This window comes from Crocodylus siamensis, chromosome 2 (genome assembly GCF_052110815.1).
Source record: "Crocodylus siamensis isolate JL-2025a chromosome 2, ASM5211081v1, whole genome shotgun sequence".
Classification (NCBI taxonomy): Eukaryota; Metazoa; Chordata; order Crocodylia; family Crocodylidae; genus Crocodylus; species Crocodylus siamensis.
The window spans coordinates 197,617,712-197,624,957 of record NC_143396.1 but is presented as its reverse complement, the minus strand read 5'-3'; positions in this window follow the sequence as shown (position 1 = coordinate 197,624,957).

Genomic DNA, 7,246 nt, shown 5'->3' with positions numbered 1-7,246 from the left:
TTGCTGGCCCTTGGGTAGCAACAATGAGTATATAATCTACTGTAGGCACATCATACTTTGACCTCAATTGCTGTGGCTGCCAGCAACATTACAGGACATGGTTCCATGGTCTGCAACCATTGGTTGGGGATCACTAGACAAGGGTTTGATCTCGTTCCCATCAAAGTAAATAATAAACCTCTCATGGACATAATTTGGTATGAAACTAGAGCCAAAATGAAAGCCAGACTTGATTTATGGATATTTCCATTTTTAGCGATATATTAAATTAACTGGAATGTGTTAGCTTGATAGATCTGTCCTGAAATGAAGTATGTACATAACTTGGGCAGCACAAAAAAATATAACTTTGTTTAGAACAGTACCTCTATTCTTTAAAATAGAGGGAATAACGGAAGATTATTAATGGAAGAGGTTGATTATAATAAACTGTTATTGGTCAGGGATTTTAAAAAGACTCACCTCATGTTAAAATAAGAGTTTTAGGATTTCCTCTTACCTGTCCCAATCTAGATCTAAAAGTTGACAAGGATACAGGATATCCAGAGTGAGAATTTAAGCTTTTACATCATGTTGTTCCCCAATCTGGTATTTAAATTATTTATAGCTATTACCAACTGATCAGCTATATAATTGTAATACCTTGGGAACTAAACATTTTCTTCAGAAGACTTAAAGCACAACCAGACCAAAAGCACTGTTTATCTACTTATAACAGCACCTTCTGAGTATTTTGTATTTATATTCTAAATCTTTCCAAAACAGTGTAACTACAGTAAAATTTTTATTAAGTAATCTTACTAAAGTGCTTCATTCCCTCTTTAAAATAATAAACTCCATGTGTATTTGACACCAATTACATTTTGGCACCGACTTTGACACACTGTGCTTGCTTTTTTAATTCAATGCTGACACTGTGCCAGTCTCCATATTATTCTGAAAACTAGTCTCAAGGTAAATATTTACAAAAATCAACTACAGCTGAAGGAAGAAAATGCTCATTTGCTTTATAACAGAAACTTTAAAACATTTTGAAAGTCTTTACAAGTCTGTAACACTTAAGTACCCCTTTGCCTTCCCCTTGCTCCTTAAAGTCACATATAACTTACCACTTTTTTTTAAATTACACCCAAATTTTAGTCTGCATTCATGCACTGAAAAGGGTGCCTGTTGCTCAAACTCTTTCATGGAAGGCAATGTTCTACTAAGTGACATTTTATAAATAGGATCATATGCTTTATGCATTATAAAATAAGCATCCACCTAAAATTTGGAAAGATTAGATCAAGCAAAAAAAATTAATTGGAGTGTGCTGTCAACCTCAGCAGAAGTAGGCCTAAAAACTTCAGGTCACATTTTCATAAGGGGAAATGCCCTTCGATGTATGCCTTTTTTTATATCCTCTTCACTCCTATTTGCAATTACATCCCTTTGGGAACTACACCAAATGCTTAAATGAAAACGGAGAGGAAGGGTATTTAATGCATCTGTAATGGTCTTTAATTCTATTATCTTTTAATATCTTTTGTCTGCCTTTTGTCCATTGGGGACAGATGACTTCCTGCATTCACTGTTTGTTTAATCTTCTTGTCCTGTTTCATACTTTTCATTTTCACTACCAATCTGTATGTGCTTCGGTTGTCTGACCACCTTTTTCTTCCCTACCCTTTTCCTGCATGTGGATCATAATCTCCTATTGTACATACTTCACTGTTGCTTAATTCTTTTGTTTCCTGCATTTATTGCCAACCACCCACTCTCCCTCTCCTGCACCTTCAGAGGCATCTTTTTTACAACAGCTCTATCTCACTGCTTACTTTGTTCTCTGACAGTCACTTCTCTTACATAGTTGCCACCTCCTTGTAGAAGAGGCGGCCAGACTATTACTACTTCCTTGTTTTCATCTATTTTTATAGTCTTATGAATTCATCTTTGTGTGGTACATGGATTTCAGTAAAAGCATTTGTCTACTAAAACCAGACAAATGACATAGCCAATGTACACAGCCTGTTGTCTACAGATACTATCTTGGGAACCTGTCAAAGGCAGATCCAGATTTTATAGATGTATAATGGGCTTTAGAGAATCGGGAAAGCTATTTTATTCTGGAAGTCATTTTGTTTAAACAAGTTTTAAAAGAGCCTTATAAACTTCAGGAGGTCTCAGAATTATGACTGAATATACCAGTTTAGAAACAGAAATTGTAAAGGACTTATAGGGCTACTGAGTTCAGTCACCTGCTATAATAAGTACTATGTTATATAAACCTATCAATCTCAATCTTAAAAGTATTTTTTTGTGATCCCACTATTCCCATTGGAAAGAAACTGATCTTTGTAATGGTTAGGATTTTTTTTTCAGCCTAAATTTATTCGTAGCTAGGTTAGTCCCATTTGCTCGTCATTTAGAAAATAACAGCTGTAACTACCAACCATAACTTAGTAGTGGAAAGTTGGACCCACAGATATAGTTTAAAAGGCATGAAAACTGATATATTTAATTATAACACTGAGATTTATTTTTATGTACACAGTGTTTGGAGAACGGAAGTTTTTGATAGGCAGATAATTGCTGTACTTAAAGATTAAGGTTTACTTACTAATACAAGGAACAAACTATTTCCAACTAGTGTCAGGGTTTTAAGTGTGTGTGTGTGTGTGTGTGTGTGTGTTCTAATTGAAGTCCAAGCACATAATTCCCTTCATTATGTGCATACTTTAGTATATAAATTTAAATAATGTAATACTAACCAATAAAAGAGAGGTTAGGACAGTCAAAGAATCATTAAGGTTATCATGGAAAAATCTTTTATTCAAGCCCCGGGAAACAAGGTATCATGATGATCAAGTACTATAAAAAAGCTGATTCTAAAAGTTAAAATGTGTTAAAAATTGGAAAAAAATAACCCCCTCTAATAATAATGATAAAGCATAAAGGCATAGTTCAGTGTACATAGTTTAGTGTGATAAAGCATAAAAGCATAGTTTTCCCCCTGCTTTCTTCCCCCTTCTCTTCCCTGCTTTATCTTTTGTTCTTCTAATTTCTACCTATTTACATTCTCACTGACATCCCTGCTACACTTTTAGCTTCTCTCATTCCTTGTAGTCTCAGACCAGTAGAGACTCCCTGTGCTTGAAGAAAGGTAACTGCACCTGAAAGCTTGCTAAGAACTTTTTTCCAACTATTCAGTTAGTCTAATAAAAGATATTACATCTACTCAAAAAACCTTGCCTGCCTAGTTTAGTGTGAGTGTCTTAGAGAGCAGGGACAGGCAACAGGATCTCTGCTTGATAAGGACATCTCAGGAACTTGCTGCAGAGGTCTCAGAACTTGTTGTTAAGGAAAGAGATAAACAAAGTTCTTGGGTCAGAGGCAAAATCTTGTTAAGGCAAGTACATTTTTACTATGCATAGAAATTGCAAACCATTAGATAAATTGCCCTTATTTTGCACTTGTGGATATCAATCATGTAAGTTCCACTCAACTGATTCATCAATATCTGCTACAACTATGTAAAAGAAATTAAATATATCAGCAAATCTAAAATCATGTTGCCTTATTTACCATGAAGTTACAGGGAAAGTCATAACCTTAGGTACCAAAATAACATTTTTTTCATACCCATTCTCTGATGCTATGAAGTTATAATTTGAGATGTCCCAGATATCACAGATACTTTTTCCATTTATCAGCAAATTATTCCAGACTTGTGGCAATAAAACTCTTATGGTAGCTTAATACAGTTTTTCTTGATAGCAAACATTAGAGTTCATGGTGACAAGCCATTGTGTAGGGTATGGGCATGTATATCACCCTCTACAAACACACTTGCAGGAAACAATGTTTTGTAATTGTAACATTGAAATGGAGATTACTTGGATCCTGCAGGGAAATCAAAGCAATCTGTAAACCCTTCCCTGCTGGAAATGCTACTTTCAATTGCTTCAACCATATATGTACTTGATCATTAGCATAATACTGGCAGTCACTTTTTTTCATCACTCTTGATTCATATGTAAATAGAAACCTCTGTGTTCCTCATTGTATGATATCCCCCCAATCCCTTCCAAGCAGTACACTGTGCTAATGTATGCAAGTATGTTAACATGCTAAGATATGCAAGTTAATATATGTTAACAGCACAAGCAGTACAGGTGCTAACATATGCAAACAGAAAAATAATTCACTGCTGGAATCTATCTTTGGTCCCACCTCTGCTCTGGCCCCTCCAATACTTGACTGAATGTCATGGTCTCTCCTATCACCTCTGCATTGATAATGACTAACATTTACTTCTGTCCAGGGCCACATTTCTCCCTTTTCTTAATGAGCAACCTTGTTGCTGTTTTGTTTAAACATGGCTAAATCTGAATCTGAGCCTTTGCTCCTAGAAGGCCTCTTCACTTTCTCAATTAATTTTAATAATTCCAGACAATTCCAAGTCAGACTTGCAAACTTTGGTTCATTTTTTATTTTTCCCTTTTCCGGTCTGTATTTATGTAGGCTTGAGCGAAAACATTTCTAAAACATGCAATTTCACATTTCTTCCCACTACCAAAACTTGACTAACGCTATGATTCTGTCTCTCCTGTACCAACTGACTCTTCCTAAATTTCAGCTTGGTGATTAGCTTAAATTTCCTCTTTGGCTGTTAATGTTAGCCCTTTCAAATTCATTCCTTTTTTCTCTTTAATGGGAAATCTCTTCATAATTACTTTTAAGGCTCTGTATGCTTGTCCAGGCTCAAGTCTCATGTCCCCACCCTATGCCATAGTCTTCTCACCTTGTTTGTTCTGTCCCCTCAAGCCCAGTCCTGCAGTGACATCTATGAATGAAACCGAATGCCTGCTTAAAGCCCCAACTGTCTGCAACATCAGAGGCCTTGGATCAGAGGTAGACAACTATTGGGGCTGGAGGACCACTTAGGAAGGTTTGGTGAGTTTTGCAAGCTGGGTCAGCACCCCACCCCTACAGCAACAGCTCACCAAAACTCCCTAAGTGGTCTGGGGGTGCCAGACAAGAGTTGGCATGGGTCTCCATAGAGACAGGCTGGGACCCCCGCAGGCACGGCACGCTTAGCTAGGTGCATGGTATGGGATTACAGGCGGCTGAAGAGCAGCATCCAGGAGTAGGACAGGTGGGTGGGGCTGCGGCCAGGATCACAGGGCAATGACTCTGTAGGGCCAGGGCCCAGGACAGAGCTGCAATCTGCTCACTGCACGGCCTTCGGCTGTCACTGCAGGTGGTTGTGGCGACAGTAGTGGTGGCAACCAGAATGAGCTGCTGCTGCTGCTGGGGCTGCTGGGACATGGAGTCTGGCTGCCATGCTGCCCCAGCTCAGCTGTGCACCTGTGGGTGGCAGGACTGGCCCCAGGTGCCACAGCTCAGGCTCCCTGCCATGCCTGGGCCAGGTAGGGCTGAGGGACCCACCACGGTCCAGATAAAAACCCTTGATGAGCTAGATGCAGCCTGCCGGCTGCATTTTGCCCACCCTTGCCTTAGTAAAACTTTGCAATATGAACTGCATTTTCATTTACTCTGTATTAAACCCCAAGTCAAATCATGACATTATATTGATATTTAATGATTGATGAATAAGATAATGTGGTGCTTAAAAGTACATGCAAGTGGGGAAAGAGGAGAGAGCTTGTGCCTGAAGGAGCACTTGAACTGACTTAGGACAAGTGAGCTGCTGAGTGCAGTCTGTAGTATCTTGAAGAGACACGGGGTGTGGAAGCAACACTTTGCTATTTCCTGTCACTTATTTAAAGAGCTATTTACAGTAAAGTAGTAATAATCTTGCTACAGCAAGCGGGGCAGACTAACCCTTTAGTGGGCCCTAGGCAAACAAACTTGTGGCCCCCTACTTAATACTGCATATTTATATTTTCACTCAATCATTGTATGTCAAATAAGCACAGTTGGGCCCCTTCTTCATGTAGGGCCCTAGGTGTGTGCCTAGTATGCCTATGTGTTAATCTGGCCCTGGTTGCAAGAGTCTAGGGGACAGCTTTATTGCTGTCCTGCCACACCAGGAAGTTCCTCCTCCCTCCCCCAGTCTAAGTTCTGGGATACCCACGCTTTCTGGAAACATAAGAGTTTCTAGGAGGACTTACTCAAATTATGTCACTGAGTTAGCCAGGACTGAATTTTTTTTTAGCTGCTTGCAGATGTGGAAAAAAACCAACATGCTTTACTTTAAACTCTGCACACTCCCTTACTGAGACCAGCATATGCCCAGAGAAGACAGCAGGCTAGTTTTACCTGGCTCTGCAGCATCTGTATATATTGGGTGCTTTAGTGGGGCTTTATCGGGGCTTTTACTGATTGAATCAGCTCTAGATAAAAGCTCCACTGAAACACCCAATCTATACAGACACTGTGGAGCCAGGTCAAACTAAGGCACTGCTTCTTCTGGTAAAGCGCTTATTTTTTCCATGTCTGCAGGCAGCCTTTGTTTCTATGTTCTGCTTATTTGGGGGCATGTGGCATACAAGACAACATGGGTAAATTGTTTAAGCTCCTTTATGAAAATTATGAAAAAAAAAAACTTAGAATCATCTGAAACAGGCATATATCATGTTCCAAAATAAAGGCATATCAGAGTAGACTGATTTTGCTCTGTCTTGTCTTGAATAGAGATGCATACGTATTTTTAGGGCTTAGCACTGGCTGACAGGTGTTTGTAGCTGTAAGCAAAGAAACTGCCTTGGGTTGTTTAGTTCCTCCTAGTTTCAGGGAAACAAGACTTTGTATGTTTTTCGTAAATAAGCAGGATTTTATCAAAGAAACCTGATATCACTGGTTTCTCTTGCTAATTGGAACAACCTGCAAGATCCTGAATTTTTGGCCAACTACTTTACAGAAGGGAAAACAGTATTTTGTACATGTTGCAACAAGATTAAAAGGCTAGCCCATATCTTTAAAGCCAGCGTGAAAAGAAATGTCAGTGTGTCTGATTTAATTGCTGCTATGCAGTATTCCAGGTGTACATATTTCCTTTTTCTTTTCTAACCCTTGTACATCTCTGTTGCTCACGGATACGTGAGATGCTGTTTATTTTTTCATATCACTGTTATGGAAAAAATGTAAACAACTTGAGGAAAAAACCATCATGTAACTGGACTAGCAGAAGTCACAGACCCGTTTGCAAACTGAGATAGCTTCGGGAATTTAAAAAAAGTCTAAGGGAGAACATAAACACCTAAGGCCCTGCTACACATTCAAAGCTGAATAGAAACCTGCT